The sequence below is a fragment of the Zosterops lateralis genome (genome assembly GCF_965231275.1).
Source record: "Zosterops lateralis genome assembly, chromosome: 13".
Classification (NCBI taxonomy): Eukaryota; Metazoa; Chordata; class Aves; order Passeriformes; family Zosteropidae; genus Zosterops; species Zosterops lateralis.
This window is the reverse complement of record NC_139773.1, coordinates 6,720,141-6,744,015: the sequence shown is the minus strand read 5'-3', so window position 1 is coordinate 6,744,015 and position 23,875 is coordinate 6,720,141.

The following is a 23,875-nucleotide window of genomic DNA, read 5'->3' as shown; positions in this document are numbered from 1 at the left end:
GAATTATTAAATGGTTGAATAGCCTTCCTTGCAAGCTGATGAATCATCCATTTGATCTGTCTGGATTGCCTGAACAATTAGAAAGTTTGCTACTGGAGGCAAACGCACAATTGTAGGCTAATAGATGCCATGACCAAATAGATCTTTCTCTTGTTTTACTTGACCACCAGCTTTTAAAAGGAACAGTGTCTGTAAATGTTTGAATAGAAATTGGGCTTTTCCTCAGCATCATAAAACTGATGGTCTTTGTTTGATACCTTCCTTTATTGAATAAGATTCTTGCATGCTGAAAAGTAGTTGAGAATTCACTGAAGATCTTAAAGGATATTATTGGCTGGACACTTTAAAGAAGTTCTGTGACAAAATTACTATAAAATGCTTATCAGAGGCTAGAGGAATGCAGCTGAGTGGGTTTAGTTTGCCCTATTTCTATGGATATGCCATCTGTATGTCACAGAACCACTTTATTGGGGAATACTTGCTCTTAGCAAGAAAAGAGTGCTGAGAAACCCTGATTATGAGACCACCACAACCTAATCTGTCTCCTTTCCCTAAGTTTGTGGTTAAAATCTGTTGGCATATGGCCCAAAATATATTGCCTCTCTTACAGCAGAGCAAAAGTATGCAGAAGTATTTCCTCTAACAATCAAAGCTTCAGTGCAAAAGTAGTGACCCAAATTAACTGTTTGGAAGAAAAAGGTTAAAGGTGTTTTAAAAAAGCATTCCTGACCAAACTGAAATAAATCAGCAAACTTCACCCACACATCCTCCAAACCTGCAATCAGCAATAATTTCATAGAAATAAAACAAATGGATTGCCACATTCCTTCATGTCTATTACACTTCTGTCTTCATTGCAGAAATTACTCAGAAATGAAAAGTTGGAAGGAAACTTGGCTGTTGGTAGTAGTTTTATCACTTGTATTACAGCAAATGTACTCTCTACAGAAATTTCTGGGATACACTGTTTCTGGTTCTACTAAGTATGCTGAAGTTCTTCATATAAAAACTCTAAAGCATTTTCTGTACATAGCAGAAAATGAAAGAATCCTTTGGATAAGTGTATTAGAGCTTCAGTTATGCTGATAAATTTTAGCCTTCATTCTAGAAAGGGTCTTGTTGAACAGAAGCAAAGGTACTCTCTGGAATTGGGGTTTACTTTTAAAATAGATTTCTATATGGCCTATTTTGATGAAAAATCAGTGTTTACCTACTAAGCAAGCAAGAAATGGAAAAAACCACCACCACATTTAGTTCTTAGTGTTGTAAGATATCAGATGGGTAACAAGTGGAGTAAAATTTTAGTTATAGCAGAATTAGATATGCCGACTCTCACTTCTATTTACTTCAAGTTTATAGGAAAAGGATGAAGTCAGCAGCTTCTATCTAAAATCAAAAAGAAAACAATACCTTTTCTTCACAATTATTAGCTAGGAAGGGAAAAGAACTACTTGAGACCTGTCCAGAAGTAGGGTTGTGAAGTAGAAGTCAGTTGGACTGTGCTAGGGTTTGTGTTTTAATAAAAGATGTATGTGAAATGGGAGATCATTTGTGTAGTGTGTTGTGCGAGATTTTGTTGTACTTTAACTTCTTTTGCTAGGGGCAATATCTGTCTCTGAGAAAACTGCCATGGAAGGTCTCTAGCCTGTAGCAATGGCTTTTCAGTTTTGACAGTGGACAGTTGGTAGCTGGTAGAACATGTGGTAAACACCAGGGAAAAATTAGAAGCTGAGACTGTATGACAGGAGAGGTGACATTTATTAGGAAGGAACCGAGTTGTGTACAGTCAGTTCTGTCATAATAAAAGGATTATTATATGTTGTAGGAAATACTGAAATCAAGAAATAGAAAGAGCTTGGAAGGCATTGTTAAAGAGTTCATTGGGCTCTGAGAACTGAAGAACATGGGAAAGGAGCCTTGTCCCATGCAGGACTTTTCAATAAGCATTTTTTCCCCTAACATTGTGATATGAAACGGGAAATGCTTTAAAGTAAACTACTGAATGGAACACACCAATGTTTTTATTTTTCAAAGCAAATTAAAACATTATTTTGGGAGGGACATTGTAACTTTTTTTTTCTCATAAAAAGCAGAAACTTCATTATACTGGTTGAAAACACAGACAATGGCAATGTAAACATACTAAACATTTCAGCTTGACATCTTAGAGACAGTTTAACACTTTGGCAGCTTTGTATTCTATGCCACTGGTACTTTCCTGTAAAACGTTTCTCTGAACAGCAAATTGTTAACCTTGTATTTTGGATCCTAGTGCAGAAATAATGGCTGAGACTGACCCACAGGGTAATGTAGTGTTTCCTGATGGAAGCAGAACCAAAGAGAAGTGTTACTTGGTGTTGATTCTGCAGTATCTGTGTTGTGCCCTGCCAGGTGCTGTGCTCTGTGAGGCCCTGGACTGGTGATGCTCAGCATTGTGTCTCTGCCCAAGAGATCACAGCTCCATGTTCTGGCAACAGGAGATGGTAGAAGTGGGAAGTAGATTCTGTCCCCTTTTCCCCACTTCTGGTGATCCTGTGCATCCATCTTCTTCTTGAAGGCTTGGGGTGGGATAAGGTGCCGTTTGCATGAGGACAGCTGATAGCAGAGAGTGATAATCTGCAGTTCATGCCCTACAAAGAGTATGAGAAGGGAAGATGAGCAAACACAACATCTTGGGAGCACTAACAGAAAAAGGCCCCAAGGGAATGTTCAGTCTCTTGGTAAGGCAAGATTGGCTGGGACAAGCATTTCTCACAGAGCAGAAATCCTGCTCTGTCTTTCATACCCACTAACATTTCTCTACATTGGTTATTAGCATTGGTATTCATGTTAACACTATGATCCTTCCTTTTGTGAAAATTATAGTTGCATCAAATGGTACAAACATCAAATAGCATAATGGAGTCTATACAAAAACATTCACTTGCTTAGACTGAAACCTCATTTATATTACAGTAAGGAAAGAATTTGATTATTAATGATTTTACTTTTTCACTATTTGAGTTCTGCTGAGAAAAACTTAAAATCTCAATTACATTTCAATTTGATGTAAATAACTTGTGAGAAAAAGTTACTATTTCAAAAGTTGCTATAAAGAGTCCTCAGAATTGATGGTAATTCTTTTTTGGTCAAATGTATACCATATCCCTGGTATAAATTGCTTAAATACATACTGAGAAGTGTTGCTTAGTGTGTCAGCCATACTTAGAATATTGAACAATGTGGTAATGTGGTGCTATTTGACACTGTGACCTTTACTCAGCAATAAATGCACATGGCTCTTTACATGCCACAATTAAGACTATTTAAATTGTTTCCCTAGGTTCTTCTATGTATCAAAACTTAACAGTAAATTAATTGTGGTTTCCCTCTCATTCCCTCATCTCCCAGCCATGTATATTGCAGAACACAGAGTTTTAAAACTCCAGCTGTTTATATTCTGAAAAATACTCATCAGTCAGAAGACAGCAGGGATTTGGCATTTCTCTTTTATTAATATACCTTTGATAGGGAGGAACAGCAGCTGTAACTGAAAAAAAACCCACGTGAAATATAAATAATAAGGAGAGGGATAGTTGGCAACACTAAAGAGACAGAGATGGAACAATTGGAGGAAGCACATGCAACCAAACTGCATCCCTTTAAGTATTCTCCACTTTTACCAGGCTTTTTCTTAGTGTCTTCCCTACATTTCTCCAAGATTTCATCTGTATTGTTGGCATGAAGCATTAAAAGCCTTCCCTATTCCCCCCAAAATAAAAGCAAATTCACAACAGGTGCAATGACACAGAAGCATCATTCTTGGTAGAAGTACCTTAAGCTTTGGCTGTAAAATGTAAACATAACTGAAATAATTATGAAATGTAATTGTGAAATGGGGGGATACTCAAGTTCATAAAATTCCTGCAAGATTCATATCCTTTAGATAATTTTAATTTATCTGGATAAGAAAAACAGAGTCAGTGTGGATACGTTCTGTTTTTAGTGCTTATTTTAGACAGGCAGTCAATGTCAATGCAGTAACAAGGGTGAAAAATGCTGTAATTAATTAATTAATGCTGTAAATATCTTGCATTGCAACAGAGGTCACATCTAGCCATGATGGAAACAGAACTCCAGTGAAAGGCTGTTTTATATGTATGATGTGATTATAACATGTAAAATAAGTCTGACTCCAGCATTCTTGAAGCAAAATGTTTCATGTTTTGCATTGTAACAATTGTTCCAAGTCAAACCAAACCCATGTTGGAACCATTTATGTCTTTATTAAGTTGTTGACAACTTCTATCCCAAGATCTTCACACAATTCTGCTTTCTTTGGCTATCTTATAGGTGAGAACACCAAAGCATGTCCAGAGTTATTAGCTGCAGTCTTTCACATGGAGAGGACCTAGGTACTCATGCTACTGGAAACTGATTTTCTGGGCTAGAATTTCTGTGACTTTTCAAGTATTGTAAACAGCTGTAGTTAGTAGAATCATTCGAGATTCAGCCATCCTGTATTTTTATGATGCATCAGTGATGTTTAGGTTCTTGCAAATCAGTGTATTGCTGTTGCTGGTTCACTCCTGTCACAAATCTGCCTGCTCTTACACAGAGATGAGTTACATCTTGAGTATCATTTTCTTTATCTTTAGTGGGCTTTATCACACCCACACTATATCAACTAAACTTACCTATGAAGATACCTATGCAGAATATGTCCTTTTTCAGGGGCTGATTCTTTTGGTAGGATGAATTTCTTGATGCTTAGAATAGGTAAGAGTTATTTCCTCTTCTCCTTTCCATCATGATAGTTTTGCACAGTTCTATCTATCCACAGATCTCAAAGGAAAGCAATTTTTGCCTTTTCATAGCTGTTTGTCCCACTTTTCTGAGACTCCAAACTCTTTTTTAATCTGACCTTTCTCTTAACTCAAAAGCAGAAAAGAGAAAGAAAACACCCAAGGCTTTACAGCTGTCAGTTTTGTCCCATAATGGGATTTAAACTTCCCTTCCCAGCTTACACATTGGGATAGACCTTTCTCTTGTGAGCTGACTTCTGCTGGTCATAGGGAAAGGTGGAAATCATAGGAATAGTTAATGATCAATACATTTAATCTGTGATATTTATTTGCCTCAATAAGTTGAGGTATTATAGAAATACATAAATACTTTAATTCCATTAAATGTGCTTTGTGCTTATGGTAGAGGTGAGTGCAGTAAAAAATGTAAAAATGGTGATATTTCAAACTTCAAAATACAACTATTTTTTCTCTTCCTCCCTTGGATAAGAAGTAATGTCAGCATATATCCCCTTTACAGAATTACTTTGTCCAAACTGTTAAGGGAGTTATTTCTATTTAAGTTTATAATCAGCCTATTTTGTGCAACAGGGTGTTTCAAATACATGCACTATTCATCGTTAGACCTTTTGATGTTATTTTGCGGTGTTGCTGTGCGGTAGTTCCACAATAACTGTGCTTCTTCCCCAGATGGTTTCTTTCATCTCTGAATGGGATGGATCCTAATAAATGGACCAAGTCTGGAAGTCTTAAAGCAGGTTACTTTTGACCAGTGATAGGTATTCCTATTGGCTAATTTAAAACTAACTGAGATGTGGCCACAGTCCACTGAAAGATATCTTGCAGCCACTGAAAGATATCTTGCAGCCATCAAGCTATTAGGTCCTATCAATGTCAAAACAATTACACACTGCAGTCCGGAAGAACACTTGCTATCCTGTCATTGTCCCCTAAAGTACTTGCTTGGAGGTTGCTTAAGGAAGTATTGTGCTGTCTCACTGTTAACATTTACAACGTACCATCATAAAGCTTCTTGTTCATACAAGGAATTATTATCACAATTTAGGTATATTTTTATCTCTTTGATCCAGACATATCATAGCCACATTATTTTCCTTATATAGCAGCATTCTTACACTATCTATGTCTGCTGCTATCAGGATAACCACCTTGTATAAGATAAAGAATGACTGTTACTAAATAAAGAAGAAGGTAGAAGAAATGGGACCAACAATAGAGCTGGTATAGAAATTGTTGCCATAGCAATCTCTTCAGATGAGCTAGAGAATGTTTAATTGCCCAGCCCATCATGGTATAGTTTATAACTTGATTACTCAACTCACAGAGGGGAAGTAGTCATGGGGCATGCCTTAGAAATCTTATTCTCATCTGGGCTCCAAATGTGAATGGCCAGATTCAGCTTGATATGATTAGGAATAGCAGAGATGTTTTTGTCTAGACTGCAAACTCCCTGGGATAGGAACCAGGCTCTTTATTATTTGTCTCTAAACCACCTATTTTGGATGGTGTTCCTGAACATGGAGCATAAATAATGACATAGAGATAATGAAAACTAACCCAACATAAATCTCTTCATTGGTGACGGAGCAATTGAAGTTTATTGAGGGTATTTTGCAGGCCAAGGACACTGTGCTGGCATATTGTCCTAAGTTACTATGTGGTGGTTTCTTCCCTCTGTTTCTGTCACCCGTAATCTTGCACCGTTAGATCCATTCAGAGTGCTGCTGTGGGGCTTCTTTCCTATCCTTCAGGTAATCCAGGACATCTGTCCATCTCAGATTTCATTTTCACAGTCTGTTGCAGCCTAGCTTTTCTGTATCCAGAGGATTCTGTCTCTGGTATCTAGATCCTTAATAGCATAGCCTGTTGAATATAATCCAATGGTGCCTTCTACACTTGGCAAGCACACCCTAACAAAACATCCACAATAATGTCTCATTCTATCCCTTCTACACCCTCTCTAGTATTTTCCCTTGCTTATATGTCTACAGAGAACATGGTCATTGTAATCCTATCCAGGTGATATTATGTTCTCAGTTTCCAAGTGCATGTTGTCTCTTCATATCCAGTGGACTGTCTTTCAATGTACATACTTTTGGGGCACATATTATCCTTGTTTAGACTGGTACAGATTGGTTTGACACCTAGCACAGAGAGGGCCTAAATGGTGCATGTATTTTGGGAGCAGGTGTTATATAATGACAGAGAAGTGCAAATAGCATTCAGCCTTTATGTAAAATTTCAGAAAGTCTGTTCTACATGACAGTGAAGGCTTGTTAGATTTATTTAGATGCAATCTGAAAAGTTAATTGGAATGAGGCTGGTTGGCCCAGCTTGCTGACAAAGTCAAATCAGTCTTTCCATATCTACAACAATAGAACAGTAAAGAAGAGCCTAATTCTCAAGTGTCAGGTGAATAATAGGTAGCCAAAACATGGTAATTGTGATTATATATGTGGTGGTATGAGGCAGAAACAATCTCTGCAACTGATGCACATTATGCACATCCCACAAAGCGTGGAGTACTACACCCTCCAGGGTTTCTGTATCAGAACGTGCTCCATTGCTGGCCACTTTGGATTTTTGTTGTTTCAGTTTTAAAAAAATCCCAGTTTGCTCTGCTTGCTAGATTTTCTAAATATCAACAATCAAGGTGCACCACCAAAATGGATTCATTTTTTACGTTGCATCTCTATCTTCTGGAATCTTCTTTTGTTACATCAGTGAGTGCAAAATTCACTGTAGCACTGGGAGCAAGTCCCACCTGTGCTAAGAGCACATCTGCTCCATACCAGTTTACTGCTTTCACCACCTGCATTCATGTTACAGAGGAACATCTGGATACTATTACAATTATAGAAGGTGCAGGTTTTATTCTTGGTGCAGGATTGGACTCTGATTTCACAACCTTCCTTGAATATTGAAGCTCGTGTAAATACATCCTGTCCCATTTATAATCAACATACAATTAACATCAATAAAACATAATGGATCTTTATAGTAATTATATCTTCATCATCATCAAATATAATTGAGGTGTATTAATGATGCTAAAGAGTAAAAGCTGTGAATTCATCCCTGATCATCTGGGAGAGGATTGTGCTCCTTACATCCTTTCCTCTTTCAAGTAGCAAATTAGTTGTGGATTTCTTTATCTCACAGAGAGAGAAGAGATGGAAAGCATAAGGCTAACTGGTTCTTGCTGACTTGAGATCTGTCATACAGACAGAAGCAGACACTATTTATAATCCTTCAGGATTGTTTATAGAATATATTCCTACTCTTCCCACCCAACAAACTGTAGGAAAATGCCACTGTCCTTGATTTGAACATGGGAGTGAGTGTTTGCATGTGCAGTGTGGTATAAATCTGTTCCACAGCCATGGCCAGATAAGGAAACAGACCTCAAGATGAATAAGTGAAAGGGGACACAGAATGGAGAAGGGGAAACTCAAAAGTGATTTAACAAATTCCAAGTGGGAAAGAATATGAAGCTGTACCTGATGCATGTGCTTCCTGCATCTTTATGGCAGTATTTTAGAAATGTGAGAGACTGTTACTTTGCCGGAATAGACAAGGAAGCATAAATGTAACCACAATGTGTAATCCTTGAGGCATTTTAGGTCATTTACAAATGTGTTCACACCATTTTATCAGTCAGGCATTGCTAAACAGGTGTGACCATTTCCTCCTGACACGTTTTCCCTGTTTCCTCCTTGTATGAGGAAACAGACTTTTTACTTCTGGCTATGGTTATTTTAACACACAGAGGAGACACAAGCAGTTTGTGCACTTGCTGAGTAATGGATTACTAAACCCAGCATATTATGTGTAGGCAGAAGCTAGGTTTTATATTACTTCTTGAAAGACTGTATTTCCAAAATAGTTCATCACAGCAGATGATCAATTCAGCAATATTCTGTCTGTGATGTTGAATCACTGCAGAGAGAGAACATTTTTTGAAATAGCATTTTCCAGGTACAAGGATCAAACCTTGAGTTTTCAGAGATATTTGTACTCAGCTAGAGAAATACATTATAGTTTGGCACAGATCTTTTTATCATCCATATTTTTCAACAAAGGATTTTGTTGTATGGAAGATAATGGCAGCATATATTCTGCTTTCAAATATATTCACCCCTCTGAACTGTTTCAGCTGTCCTCCTCCTTCCAAGGTTTTATGTACATTATCCAGACAGCTATCTTCCCTTCTATTCTGTGTGTAAAGCAGTGCTTTTTGCTGAGGTATGTACCTTTATGTAATTTAGGCCTCTGTCTTTTCCACTATTTTCTCAGATATCTTAACTTTAGTTATTGCAAAACATGGTTTGTGTTCTATTTGTATGGAATGAGAAGAGGAAATTCTCTATTTGAAAGACTTTATTTTTCAATTTCATCAATAATGTCTACTTCATTTAAATATAGCAAAAGATTATATCCTTGCCTATGAACTGTGTCTTACACTGTCATTATTTTCATCCTTATCAGGTTCAGCTGTAAATCTGTTCAGAGACTTCACTAAATAGCTTTTAGCTAATTTCTTCTGCTAAATGTCTTGCAAAAGCAGGGCGACTTCCTTAACATGACTCCATATCATCTGTCTCCCTTCTCTGCTCAGATCTTTTGATTACTTCCCTTACCTTGAAATTCGGCCTTCTGCTTGAACACTGAATAATTCCTGCTCACCACATCAATCACACCTCTAAAGCACCAAACATGTATGTCAGGCTTGGGATTTGCTTTAGCCATAATCCTCTTTGTGGCTGATTTTGTCTCTCCACCTTTCCTAAAGCAGTTTCTTTCTTTGTGGCATTCCATGCTGCCCCCCTCCAGGTTCTAGCTTATACAGAGCAGTGCTGTCTATGTCCTTTCATATGCAAGAGATCATAACCAAACCATCCATGTCCTCAAACAACTCAAATGGTTCCCCACTCAACTCACAGGCTGCTTCCAAAATAGCATTGCTTGATTTTAAAATTGCTTGAGTTCATCTTTGTCTCCTTTCATCTCTTCAACTAATAGAGGCTCATTACCTGCTCTTACACTCTTCCATATTTGCCTTTTCCTTCATTTCTCTGGATCATGGATTTCCACCCATTTTAAAAAAGTCTTTCAGCACTGATGCAAATAAAGTGATATTAATTTGCAGCACTTTTTTCCTATCCTTGCCTCAGATTTTCTCTAGTGGTTTTACATTTCTGAAGCCTCAGTATTTTCACAGTAACACCTATTGTTGTGAAGCACCATCTGGGATACAACTCTAATGAAAAAGGAGATACAAAATAACTTGGGTTTGGAGATATGCTGGTGAGAAACATTTGCTTAACCATATGGAAATCGCATTTCTTTAGAGTGCAGACCTAAAGCTGAAACAGTAGGGATGTCAAGGCAACTCCCAAGAAAATTCTGAAGAACTCACACAATATCTCTTAAAGAGTCTGTCACTTTCCTTTTTTAATGAAGAAGTTCATTATCAAGTTAATGAGAAATGACACTTTAAACATGCTCATCTGTAGCTTTACTATGCTCCCATTTAAGGCCTTAGTAAACTGTCTAACTTTGAGAAGTGTCGAACCAGCGTTGTTGTTTTTGATAAGTCCGCTTTATAAATCCAGGGCAATCATAAATAATTGCTATTCCTTGTGAATTAGATGGATTATATAAATGCTGTGCATGAATGTTTCTGTGTTGGATCAAGATTTGTGAAATCGTAATCAGGGAAAGCTTTAATGAATTAAAAAAACAAATAAAGGCAGGCTCTTTATTAGGTAGGATGTAGGAACTGAGTCAATTTGCTTTGGTCAATTTTTGGGGTAGGAAAGGATGTGAGTTTTGTTTGTAAATAGAACTTAACTTCATGCACCGGAGGTAGAATTATGCAATTAAACTTTTAAAAAAGCTTCTGGCACAAAGATATTGCAGCACTGTAAAAAAGAGAAAGGACATTTCACACCCAGAAGTTATCCATATGGCCACTGACCACATGTTTGGTAGAGATGTGAACAATATGTCATTGGTATTTACAATTCCAGGTAGTTTTCTTGTATGCCATAAAAAGTAAATACTTAAGCAACAGTCTTTGCTGTGTAGATCTTTAATGGGTGTGGGAAATTCTCTTTATTTAGCAAGGAATGCCCATCATTTGCTGTCTTGGGAGATGTGTTGGCAACAGATGGGATCTCAAGAGCATTGTTTCACTGTTATTCTGATTGTTAAAATGCAGTTCATTTCATTCCTTTCTTTTTTTTCTTTTTTTTTTTTTTCTTTCTTTCCTGCAGGGGTGAGAGGGACTGTGAAAAATAGAGGGGGAAAGTAAAGAAAGCAGGAGAGTAAAAGAGAAAACAAAATGAAATTCAAAAGAAGCAACAGAATGAGAATTGTTGAGAAGTGTTGAAAAGCATGGGTGAATTGACAGTACTAAGTTTGGCTGGAGAATCCTGCGAGATATTTAGCACATACAGGACACAGTAATAGCAAAAGGGAAGAATTAAAAAAAAACCCCTTCATTGCTCTGAGTTCCACGGGGCTTTCTCCCCTATTTTCTTCTCCTTTGACTAATGTGCTAGGGTATAGTAGATAGTGGAAAACATACTGTGGGATTGTGTAAATGGAACTCAATGCAATATTGCAATATATGGCACTACCAGAAAATGGCAGCTGACTTGGTCTTCCTTGCAAGTGCACAGATATGGCATCATGTGCAGCTTAGCAGAAGAAATTTTGGGTTAAAAAACTTGGATTTCATTCTTCTTTGGGAATTTTATTTAAGCATGTCCTGGGAGGATGCTTGGAGATTCTATTGTTGTTCAGAATATGGCATGCTGCCCACATCTGTGTGAGGTTTTTCAGCAGAACCTTAACACTTCCAAACAGATGTTTCAAAAAAAAAAAAAAAAAAAAAAAAAAAAACACCCGCCAAAAACTTTTCTGAAATGTAATATGCACAGGTCTGACTGTATTTCTGTTCAAAAGATCAAACTAATTGACGTGTTGAACAAGGAAGATAACACAAGAAGAAATCAAGAGCGTTGGTTTAAAATGTCAACCTCTTTTTCTTGTTTTTGCCCGTAAACCTTCTAGAGTGAGCCTTTACTCTCTTCTCCACAGGAAAAATCAAGCATAATTTTGTATTAGACAGCATGAAAAGAGAGAGTACCTGAGGTAATGTGAAAGTGGCCTCAGTATCAGAAAATTGTGTCAGTTGCACAGAAAATTACAGCTGTGATTTCTCAATATGGGAAGTGATTTGAGGACACTCCCAAATGCATTCTGTCCTTCACAGCTGAATTGATTTTCTGTTTCTTAGACTCCAGATTACCATTCAAGACATGTTGATAGCTTCCCTTTTTCACTCTGCCAAACCCATTCTCTAACATGAATGTCTGACAACTGGGGCATTTGAATTATGAGCATTACCAGAAGTCTGGTGATGTTTCCCTGTCCAGAGAAGTGACTTCTATTCCAGGCAACCAATTGCAATGAAAAATGTGAAAAACCATTATGCTGAGCAAACATCCAGTCTCTCTCCTTGTCCCAAGAAGTGATGCAGTTTATGTCAGTCATCCCAAATAAGTGTTTAACTATTCTTAAAGGAGTCCAGTGATGAAGACACCATAGCTTTTCTAGTGATCTAATCCAGTATAATATTTAACATTAAAAATGCTTTCCCTAATGCTTAATCTGAACTTTCACTGCCACAGTTTAAATTTATGGAGGTCAGACTCTTCCTGTCATTTCTATATGGCCTTTTACATGTTCAGAGGTTGTGAACCTTTGTGAACCCAAACCTGCCTACACCCCATCACTTTCTAGAGTATTTTCATAAGGTTGCATACCTCCAGCTCATTGGATCTTTTAGCGAACATGCTGTCAGAATGCTTGGTCAGCCTCATTATTTTAACTTCACCATCTCCAACTTACAACTGTACTCTGTCTTCCTGCTTGTGCTTCTGTTTCTGTCCTCTTATGTTTGCATTTTGTTGCAACAGCATGACATGGCTGACTCCTCTTCAGTTTGTGAGCCACAAGAAACCACAGATAATTTTCTGTAAGTTTTTACTAGTCTGGTGTGGCCACATCTGCTTAACTATACCATATTTTGAACACCATATGAGGTAGCAGTTCCAGTCTGATATCTTCAACATTTTTTCAAAAGCTTAGAAAGTAATGATGAAGTATTTTTATGGTCAGGCATATTTTGATTCATATCTGAGTCTTTTCCCAACTTTCCCCCTCTATCTTTTGTGTCCTGAGACTACCAATGCTTAATAATCACAAATAAAGTATTTGGAATGGAACTTCCTTATTGAGTACTTTGAATTTAATCATTCTCTTTTAGGGATTTTATGCTGACATGCCTGAGGACTACTGAGAATAAAGGACCACCTCTAAGTGCTTTAAATAGGCCACAGTGTTTAATCTACTCTTTTGTCCTAATTGTTTTCTCAGCTGATCGCTGCTGACTATTCTTGGGTTTGGATCTTTATATGCTGGACCCAAACAGTTTTGAAATAAATCCTGGGGAATATTGCCATTCTGAGAGAGGCCCACTTCATGGAAGTACCTCCCCTCACTTGTTTCTCACAGGATTTTGGAAAATTTTCCTCATTACCCATGTCAATGTTTTGTAATTTATAGTTTCATTTCCAGTTCACCATCTTAAACCATTCAACAGCTTTTGATAAACATGCTACTTTGGTTTACACTTTGAAGACAGGAGTCAAATCAATGCTGCAGTAACTGCCAGTCATTGCTAACCAGTTAATAGGATTTCAGGGGAAATCATGAGGACAAAAGACTAATGTGTTCTCTTCCATAGTCATGGGTCTTCTTGGAGCTTCCGTGGTGCTTGGAAGATGCTGTGACTGGCACTGGCAGCTGGTCAGCTCAGAGGTTCTTCTCTCTGATCTTGGAAGGGAAGTGTTTTTAGTAGGGAAAGGTATCCCTACAGACATTAACCTTCTTACTCTTCTCTATTATTCAGAAGAGAATCTTTTTTTTTGATAGTAGTGATCCATGCTGAAAGTCTTTTCAACACTTGTGAGTTTAATGCACAGGCATCTCTCAAGCATGGTAACCACTGTGTCCTGTTGACCCAGTGTGAACAAACTTTATGGTTCATTATTGTATGAGTGTCTTGCAATATTAACGGCCACTCTCCATCCATCCTGAAGTCTTGGGAGTAGCTGCTGTCACAGGACTAGTCCTCGGTTTATTCTACATTTTTTAAAGTCTGAGGTTCTGAAACACATGGATGATGGCGAATGATAGGCAGTACTTCTTTTAAGAGCCCCATCCTAGTATGTCTGCAATTCAACAGCTTTTGATAAACATGCTACTTTGGATTACACTTTGAAGACAGGAGTCAAATCAATGCTGCAGTAACTGCCAATTCATATTTAGGGACATCTCTGCACTATCTTACATTAGCAGGTTGTAGCAAAATGTTTCAGAAGATTTTGAAACCCCGGTTTTGAGCATTATGCTGTGCTGCTCCTATTTCGCACAATGCATTGTGGAGATGTGGCTTCCATTTATCAGCTACTAGCTTTAATATCTGGATTTCAGCTAGAGCTAAAATGCAGAGGAGGACATTTTAGCAAACTCTTTGCAGTAGTATTTGGAGAATATGAACTTGAAGCAGAGATGACCACAGAGTCCAAGGAGCTCTTAAGTTCTGCTACTGATTGAGGTCACCTGTTCTGTAACAGCATGACAATTCTGGCAGCTCTTGAAACTATGAGAGCTTAACAGCACTGAAACTGAAGGGAAGAAGGAAGAGAGCTGGACAAGACAAAGATATTTTATATTAGTTGAACATATCTTTATCACCATGCACATGACCTGTAAATGGTAGTGACTAGTAGTGACTACCATGTATGGTTATCATGGCAAGACATTATGGTGGGCATGTGAAGGACCAAGTGAGCAAACAGCAAACACAAACTAACTTTTATCTCCACATACATAGGAGACTTCCATCACTAAGGAAGGAAGAGCCTGTGCAGTTCTTACATTTCTAAACAACAATCATAATAGTATACACTATATTCCAAATTTCTTCCTATTCAGCTCCTTGCAACTCTAAAACATAGGATAGAGCTCTCAGACTGATCTGCTGTGACTCAGTTTGAGTCATTTCACTTCTCATTATCTCTGTTTTTCCTAACTTGCTCATCTCATCCATTAAGCTTTAGGTTTTTAAAACAGGAACTTTCTCTTCCTGTGCATATTTATCTTGTATCTAAAGCAACGGCCTTGATCTTGGTTGAGGTCTCTTGGTGATACCAGAATACAAATAACAATAGCAGGCGCAGCAGAAACAATAACAAAGCAGGTTGGTTAACCTTTGATGGTCCTTTCCTGAGACATCTCTAGGTATTAGAATACAGTCACTTATCCGTTTATTTATTTTTCTCTCTGTGGTGACTTTGAGTTGGCCTATTGTCATATTCCAGTGACAAGTCACCACACTCTGTGCACTGGCTAGCTTTTTCAGTCACTGACCATTTTTTATTCCATGTAATTGCCTTTTGTTTGCAGTTGTTATTTTAAAGGTGACCCCTGACCCTGCTCAGGGAAATAAATAATGGGTAAATTGGGGTCTGAGATTTTCTTAGTATTACTACTCAGAGCAAGTGAATATTAGCAAGGGCTGGTACTGCTGCTCATCTGCACCTGCATGAAAGAAAAACTTGAAGGCTAGGGTGTGGTTGTCGTGGGTGTATTATTTTTCCTGCACTTCCCCCACAACCCTTCTCCAGCTGGTCCCTCATCTTGCTTCTCTCTTTTATTTCAGTTTCTCCTGTACTCATTTCTGTTGTGTGGAATTTGAGGTTTCTCAGTACACATTCCCTGCCCCCAGCCTGCGCACTCCCCACGGACCCGGCTTCCTCTCGCACATTCCACACTGGAGCGTACCACTTTGGAGGCAAAGTGGGCTCGGGGAAGAGTCCATCTGAAGCCTCTCTGTCCCAGGCCCACTCCGTCATCATCCTCATCATCTTCACCATGCTGAGAGCACTTTCACCAGTGAAAATGCAAAGATAACGGTTCTCATGGCACTGAGAATTACAAATTCCTGAAATATTTCCAACATCAACCAGCAGAAAAGCAGGGTGATAGAAAACAAATGGTGACAGGAAAGCAACAGGGAAATAGGGAAGAGAAATTTAGGGCTGTATAGGCTAGGCAAAAAAAAAGAGAGAGAGAGACAATAAAGCCAGGAGACAGGGGGGAAAAAAGCAGAAAGAGATTAAAAGCTGAGAAAATGTGAGGGCAAATCAAAGAATGAACAAATGAACCAGGCAGGCTGTAAAATGAAAGAGAAAGAAATTAAGTGCATGGAACAAATATTCAGATAGTGATCAAGGATAGAGAGCAGATGCTGAATATGAGTGAGAGCCAAAACACAACAGGGATTAAAAAAAATCTGTCAGAAGATTTGGGCAAATTCTCATTAAATTTGTATTTGGTTTGATTTGAGTAATCCATCTCTCATTTTAATTTCAGCTTGTCTGCTAGGTATCTGGTATATCCACAGCAGATTATTTTCAAGGGCTGTTGCTGGTGGTTTGTTTTGTACCGGCTTTTTTAACCAGTATTCATTGGGCCTGTCATCTGGGTAGGTCCAGGATGTAAGTGTTGTGACCTTTGTGGGAGAAGGTTTCTTCTATCACATAATGTGTTTATGTTTGAAATACATGCTCAAACACACGGTCATCCAAACCTGCCTGCATCTCAGAGCACTCTGTTTCTGGGAAGTCTTGTGTTGCTGAGTGTTGTACTGGCACTCCCTATTTCCACCCTGGAGAGGGGAAGCCCACAGGAAGAAGGATCAGTGGGCTGATGTGTGACTTCTGTATTAGGAACAGTTGTCATGTAGCAGTTCAGAACAGCACAAGGAGCTGCAAAAATAATCAGGCAGAAAGGAACTGAACCAAATACAAACACTTCTCCCTTATAAAATATCGAAGACAGGTACCATATAAAGCTTCATTTATGAGCTGCTCCCAGTGACAAACCATCTCTAGGCTGGCAGCAGCACCTTTACCATACATCTTTTAATAGAAGCTGTCTTCCCTTGGTACTGTACTTTTCCATACAAGCTTGAGGGGAAAGCAATTTAGTTTAATAGCAGCCACCCTCATTTTGAAGCAGGCCTTGATTTAAAGCCGGAAGTAATTAAATGTAATGAAGCCCTAGGCTTCTGCACCAGCATCAGAGCTGTGTTATTCACAGCCATACATACACATCCTTGTTGCTAATGTGTCAATACTCTGGTTTTTTCAATCACTGTGGCCTGGGTTTTTAATTCCTGCTGAGCAGACTGTGGTACAGTATCTGTGGAGGTTAACAGCTTTACAGTAGTGGTCTGAAAACAAAAGGAAGGCTCTTCTCAACTCTGGGGAGATTTCTGCTTTTATTTGTGAGATTTCTGCTTATGATTTAAATATGGCTTTTTGAGCTCTATTTCTTTTATTGTTTTTTGCAGCAGTGATTTGTCAATTCCTAACTCTAAACAAAAGCCTTTAAGGCAATAATTCCCACATTTCCCTTTTGACAGTAAAAATTAAAGTAAAGCTTGCCTTTTAAAGGCACTTGCATACTGCTGACATTTTTTCTCCCTTCCCTCCTCAATAATTTAATCGGATTTCTCTGGATGTTCCCTGGGTGTTCTTAGGAGTCCCTTGCTCTGCTTGGTATCTCTATGGCTCCTTCTGTTTGGCTTGTTAGTACTTTGGGACAGGGAGTTTGGAAACTTCCTGAAGTCATTGGGAATTATGCCACTGGCTTAAACAGGGACAGACTTTTTAACCTTGTGTTAACACACTGGTAACAGAAACCAAAAAGACCTCTCAGTGTCCCTTTCAAGTTACCAAGATCCAAATATCAGATGTAATGTGTGACAGGATCCCAAAAAGAGGGTCATCAAAACAATCGAATCATACAGGAATGCTGTGAGATCCACTCGCCAGTGTAAATAACTCTGTGACCTCAGTTTCATTATTCTTCCTTTCTGATGTCAATAACTTCCCACCATAAAAGTGTACCATGAAATGGAAGATATTTGAGAAGTCTGCCTACCAGCATGGCTCTCATATTAAGAAGTTAAGGAAAAATATATATTTCAATTCTATACATGTATGCACATGTCTGCATTTATACACAGTGAGATTGCATACTCATTTCTAAAACTGTTATTTTTAATATGTTATAATAGTCTATAAAAAGCTGGATCATACAAAGGTTTTTAATGCAGAAACTCAGGACAGCAACCTCAGCTATCTCCCTTTTCTTTCACCCAACACACTGTAACTAGTCAGTCCTGGAAAAGGATTTTTTTTCCATACTGTAATCATTAATAAGGCTGAAATATAGCAGTGCCACAAACTCTAATCTCATCACCCCTCTAAATACACTATGTTGATTAATTTGCCCTTACTAGACTATCCTCTAAAAAGTCCTAAAATTTTCATCATGTAATTACTAGAAATATATAGTCCCAATATTTTTAAGAAGCAATTTTACTAAAACTACTTAACTGGGTCATGGAACTGGCTTAACAATGTGTTATACTACTGGGGTAAGCAGCATTTTATGAGTGGGCAGTTTATTATTTTGCTGTCCAAAGTGGGTATTCTACAGTTAGAGGTGAAGTATGCAAGGGGATCAGAGCTAATGGCAGTAACTTTCTTCTGGCAAAGCAGCACTTCCCATTTCCTGTTGGTTTCCAGATGGGCTGGCTGATGGGTAGTATGGTCATTCCTTGTGTGGTTGAACAAGCTGCTACTTTCCATGGATACCTCTTTTCAACCTTTGCAACCCTGAACTCTCAGCCACACACTAGGCTACTAGAATACCTCCTCCAAGGTATTCATCCATGTGCTGAGTTTTCTTGGCCATAACTGCCATGGATTACTCATCCCTGTTTTTTTTCAAGTAATTACTTTTGCATGCTAATGGGTGAACAGTGTTGCATATTCTAGTGTTCTGTTTGAAAACAGTGAATTTTCAAAGCACTTTTAATATGGGTTGACATTCATGTAGACTGTTTGTTATGCTGCAGGTTATTTTAGTAGTCTGCTTGCTACCATCCTAGGTTTCTTTATCTTATTCCTTTTCTTAGACATTCAGCCTCTTTACTTGCAATGCTAGAGCAAAGGTGATCAAATGGCACTTATCTCTTTAGATGGTGGAGGATAGCCAGGATCAGGCCTTTCACAGTGACAAGGTTGTAGAGTAAATTGCAGGTCAAAAAAAGCTGTAGTCATTGCACCTTGGACTAAACTTAAATAGGCTTTTTCTCATTTACTTAGTGCACTTAGTCCCTGCTTGAGATTGTAGTTCTTATATAATGTAGGACTGAAAAATAACTCTGCAAAGGCATAGATTGCTCATATTTATATTTGTTGCCCCACTCTCCCCTCCCCTTTTTTTTCTCTGGCACAGGCTCTACACCTCAGAGTGTAAACTTTCTGTAGAAAATACATGAAAGTGTATACAGTTAACAAGGTTCGTGTTGTCCAGGTTTGGAATGATCCTTGAAAGGCCTTGTTCATTTCCCAGCAGACTTGTATATCTTTTGTGTGTATGCAGAACAATTACATTCCAAGGAAAGTGCTGTGTTACCTTGCTATTTAATAGATCTGATTGTTACTTCCACCTTATGCAGAGATGCCTTTCCAATTCAGTAGATCTTGAAAGATCATTCAGAGGAATAACATCAAAGCATGCCTTGCATAGCAGTGGAGACCCTCGTCTTTGAGACAGACTTTGCATCTCCTAAGAAGGTCAGCTCTGCTCTCCACAAGGACACAGGTAATTTCTTATCTGTAAGACCTCCTGTAAACATGTCACCCCAACAGGCCTTTCTGCCCTTGTGAAATACAGAAAGGCCTTGCCAGCCAGGCCACAGCAGTGGTCCCTGAGTGGAGCTGGCTGCTGGAGCCCTGTTCTCAGCAAGGCACAGCAGGCAGCTGCATGTTCACTACACACCTGACAGTGTTTGTGGCCTGGAAGCCCCTCCATCTTTCTGATTTCACAGTAGACCAGTGCTGTGACTTTGTGAACAGAATAGGAATTATACTGCAGTAAGTAACAGTCTTTCAGCTGCAGGGTTTAGCAACCTGCCCGAGCTATCAGTGAAAACTCTGGTCTCTGACCCACCTTAGCATCCCTCAGATGGGCAGCAGCCCAGCCCCAGCCTGAAGTGCAGCCTGCACACCAGAGGCATATGCCTTCACAGCTTTTAAGTTTGAGGGTAGTGTTGAGCTTTTAACACAGTGTGCAAGCTTTCACTGCTTTTATTAATTACTTCTTCTCAAGTTTCCACATTTTATTTTATTATGTTAAAATTTCTGTAAGACAGTATGTTTTTTAAGCCCTTGTGGATTTTTACATATTTAAACCCCTGTGGATTACATACAATACAGTAATACAGCTTTTATCAAGGTACAGGTCTGGTAATATATTCCTAAAATCTGCCATGAGATCCATATGTTTCCATGAAGTATATATGGGTAAACATAACAGCATATTTAGTCATATCTTGTCTCACCTGATAAAAACCTCAATTTTAAATAAAAAATGGTGTTTATTCAAAAGTGATTTTCATGAAACTGTTTTATGCTTTTCATAAGATTAAGTTGCAATATGCGCTAAGTTTCACAGCAATATCTGTGGTGTTATGAACTAGTTGTTATACTCATTACATTATTAGCTGCAATTTATTAAACAAAGCACTAACAAACTGCAGTCACAATTTAGTCAGATGAAATTAACCTTACCATATATAAAACCAGTTCTTAAAAATGCATGTAGTGTCATATTTCACAGTTACCATGACCAACTCTCCTTACTCCTCCAAACTGGAAGGCAGACGTGCAATCCAAACTAAGTAAGGGAAGATAAAACCTGTTCTCAAAGTAGCAACACAAAACACCTAAAAATACTGTTCCATATGAGCATATTTTCTCAGTTTGGAAAAAAATCATCTTCCTTTCTCCTCATAACACATGCAGAGGTCTCTGCACTTCTCGCTTACTGCACAGCTTTCCACCGGCTGCTATAAACCGAGGGAGGTAGTTTTGGCTGCTCTATCTCAAAAAAGCACTGGATTTCGTTGAAGTCTTTCCCATAAGGGCACGGTTCAGCTGCTTGGGCAGAGCTGCTGCGCAGGCCGGGAGAGGAGGGCAGGGCTACAGTGGGGTTTGTGCTGGCACCGTGAGGGCTCAAGGCTGGCTGAGGGCTCGTGGTGCAGTTGAGGGTGTGAATGAGAAGCCCTCAGTGCCCAGCGCGAACCCCTGTGGGCCTGGGGATGAGGGGCGCTGCCCAGCCATATCCCAGCCTTGTGGCCGGGGACATCTCCCAGCCAGCTTGGCTTTGCAGTGCTTCTCTTCATGTGCTGTGTCCAGACCTGGCCCAGGTGAACCTGCCTGTGGCCTGTCCTGTGTCCTGCCTGTGCTGGAGCATCAGCCCTGCCCGGAGTGCCGTGGTGTGGGGCAGTGCTGTGGGGGCAGGAGGTGTGAACGAGGAGGGACACAGCGAGGGGTCAGCACACCCTTTGCAGTCTGGCCCACCTGAAACAACCACTTTGCAGCTTTCCAGGCCCATTAGTTGGCCTGGAGCACATGCAGCCGGGGGTGGCTTCTGTGACAGAGATTCTGCCAGGCTGGGTGCAGGTGGCTGATCTTTGTCCCACAGCATGTCAGTGGCAGCCCCAAAACCTGGGAGGGGTGTTGTTGGGAAAGATGGCACAAGAAGGGCTTGCAGATATGATTGCCTAGTAAGAAATACTGGAGATGTAAAACCTGTGAGTGAAATAGAAATGAAGGCCAGCTTTGAGATGTGCTCATGTCAAGCAAGAAGACAGTGATTAGCTGGAGTTAGGTTGAAGGACAGAAAACAAAACCCAAGAATGTAGCCCCCCTCCACCTCCACCCATCAGAGAAAAAGTAGATAAGAAAAGTAGTCTTTAGAGTTTAGAATATAAGGTAATATAGTAATATAGTAGTTCTCATAGGCTGCATGCAAAGTTTGTAGGTTTTGTATCTCGTGCCAGTTGGTCACTCTAGATCAGAATATTCAACACAAAAGGAGATATAATGTATTGTAACAAGGTCCTCGCTCTCTTACCACTCTTACCTCGCTCTTACCTCTCTCTTACCCCTCTTACCTCTTAGCTTTTTTACCTCCCTTACCTCATACCCTCTCTCTCCCTTTCTCTTTGAGGCTTTGCTTCAGCCGAGGCTGATAACTGAAAGCAGGCCCTCTTTACCTACGACCCTTGCAATAAACCCACGTGTTTCTAGAGTATCTCAGGTCTGCAGAGTTCCTTCTCCCTGCCGTCCACGGATGCCCCTACAGGGTGTGTGGGCTGGCTACAGAGAGAGAGCTGGAATCTGCCTTTAGGTCAGTTTGTCTTCTTCCAAAATAAGTGTGTGGGCTACAACCAGAGTGGTTTTATAGCAGGTGAGAACAGCACGTGTTTGCTAACACATTTAAGAGTACAAGAAAGGGGGGGCGGGGGGGCGGTGTATAGAGTAACCGGAGAGCAGGACAGGAGGTTCGTGTGTGCTTCAGCTGGGGAATTCTTGATTTGGAAGTGCCCCGGCTGCAGCAGCGTCCCGGGGTGGGCGGGCTGAGCAGGTGCCTGACACCTGAGCACTGGCTGGGGCTCCAGGAGGCACAGGAGCTCTAGGGGCTCTGGGGCTCTAGGAGTGACAGCAGTGGTGATCGTTCCAGCATGTCCAAAAAACCACGGTAGAACACGTGTTCTCTGACTGCATATGATTTCTGAAAGCACAAGAAATCATCTTATATCTGGGTCTGCTTTTTAAATGAATGTACTGAGTGGTTAAATGCCTTAATGGCAACTATGTGCAACCTGACAGCTGATATTTTCATGATGATACAAAGCTGTTAGACCTATTAAAAAGTCCAATAATCTAATCCCCTGAATAAGTTATATTAAAATAATGTAAATACATAATGCAAACATTGTAGTTGTTTTCCCCCTTTATAGCAATCTTACAGCTGTTGCTTTGCTGGGATTAATTTGTCTCTAAGGGGTTTCAACACTATCCTCCCCAGTGCATTATGAGAGCCTGTAATGTCATGTAATCAGGGCCATATTATTTTTGTCGAAATCTCTGGGAGTGATGTAAGAGGAAAAAGGAAACTAGCTAACTCCCAACCATTTGACCAAAGGTTAAATTAGTCTTGGCCTTCTCCCAGCCGGACCTGAAACTTCTCAGTCAAACATTTGTTCTGCCCTGCTCAGAAAAATGTGATGTCTTTTCTTGTCTTTTCTCCCTCCCATGTTTGTTTTGTTTTGCTTTGTTTTTCTTTACCCATGTCACATGTTGTCTTTAGTGTTATGCACATATTTGTTGAGGAACACATCACTGGGACAACAGATGTTACCTACTGGAAGGTCAAACCTTTGGTTCATGATTCTTTTAGATGCTATGGAACGCTATGGGCATGAAGACAACATTTTGAATAGGTCATATTACCTTGTGCAAGAAAACTTTTATTTATTGCATGTAGTAGATGCACAGTTTCAGTCCAGTCCAGTCCAAACTGGCCCAAGCATGGCCCTTTGTAACACTCCAGAAGCTGTTTATCTGCTTGTAAGAAGCTAGAAAATCACAGCAGCAGTGTTTGGTAGGTGGTATGAGAGACTGCCCCACCCATGCACAGTCTGAGAACCTCCTGATAGTACAGAGTAACAAGCATCTGTTGTGTGTGTTCCCATGTCCATTCCCATGTGCAGTGATAGGTTCTGGGTTATATTTTTTAGTTTCTTAGATATATGTGTACATATTTCTGGTAAAAGATGGTAAGTTTTTTGAGGTTCTTTAGCTTGTTAGATAAGAATATTGATTGAATTGTAAAGGGCTGATATTGAAGTGTTTCTTTTCTATGTTATGGGCTAGTAATGTCTGAAAAAATTGAAAAATTGGTCTGCCCTTTAAGAAGTCTGGTTGCTTATCACTATTCTTTGGTGTGGAGGATGAGTTGGGCTGCCACAAGAATAGGTTTCCAAGTAGAGTCAGCTGAACTGA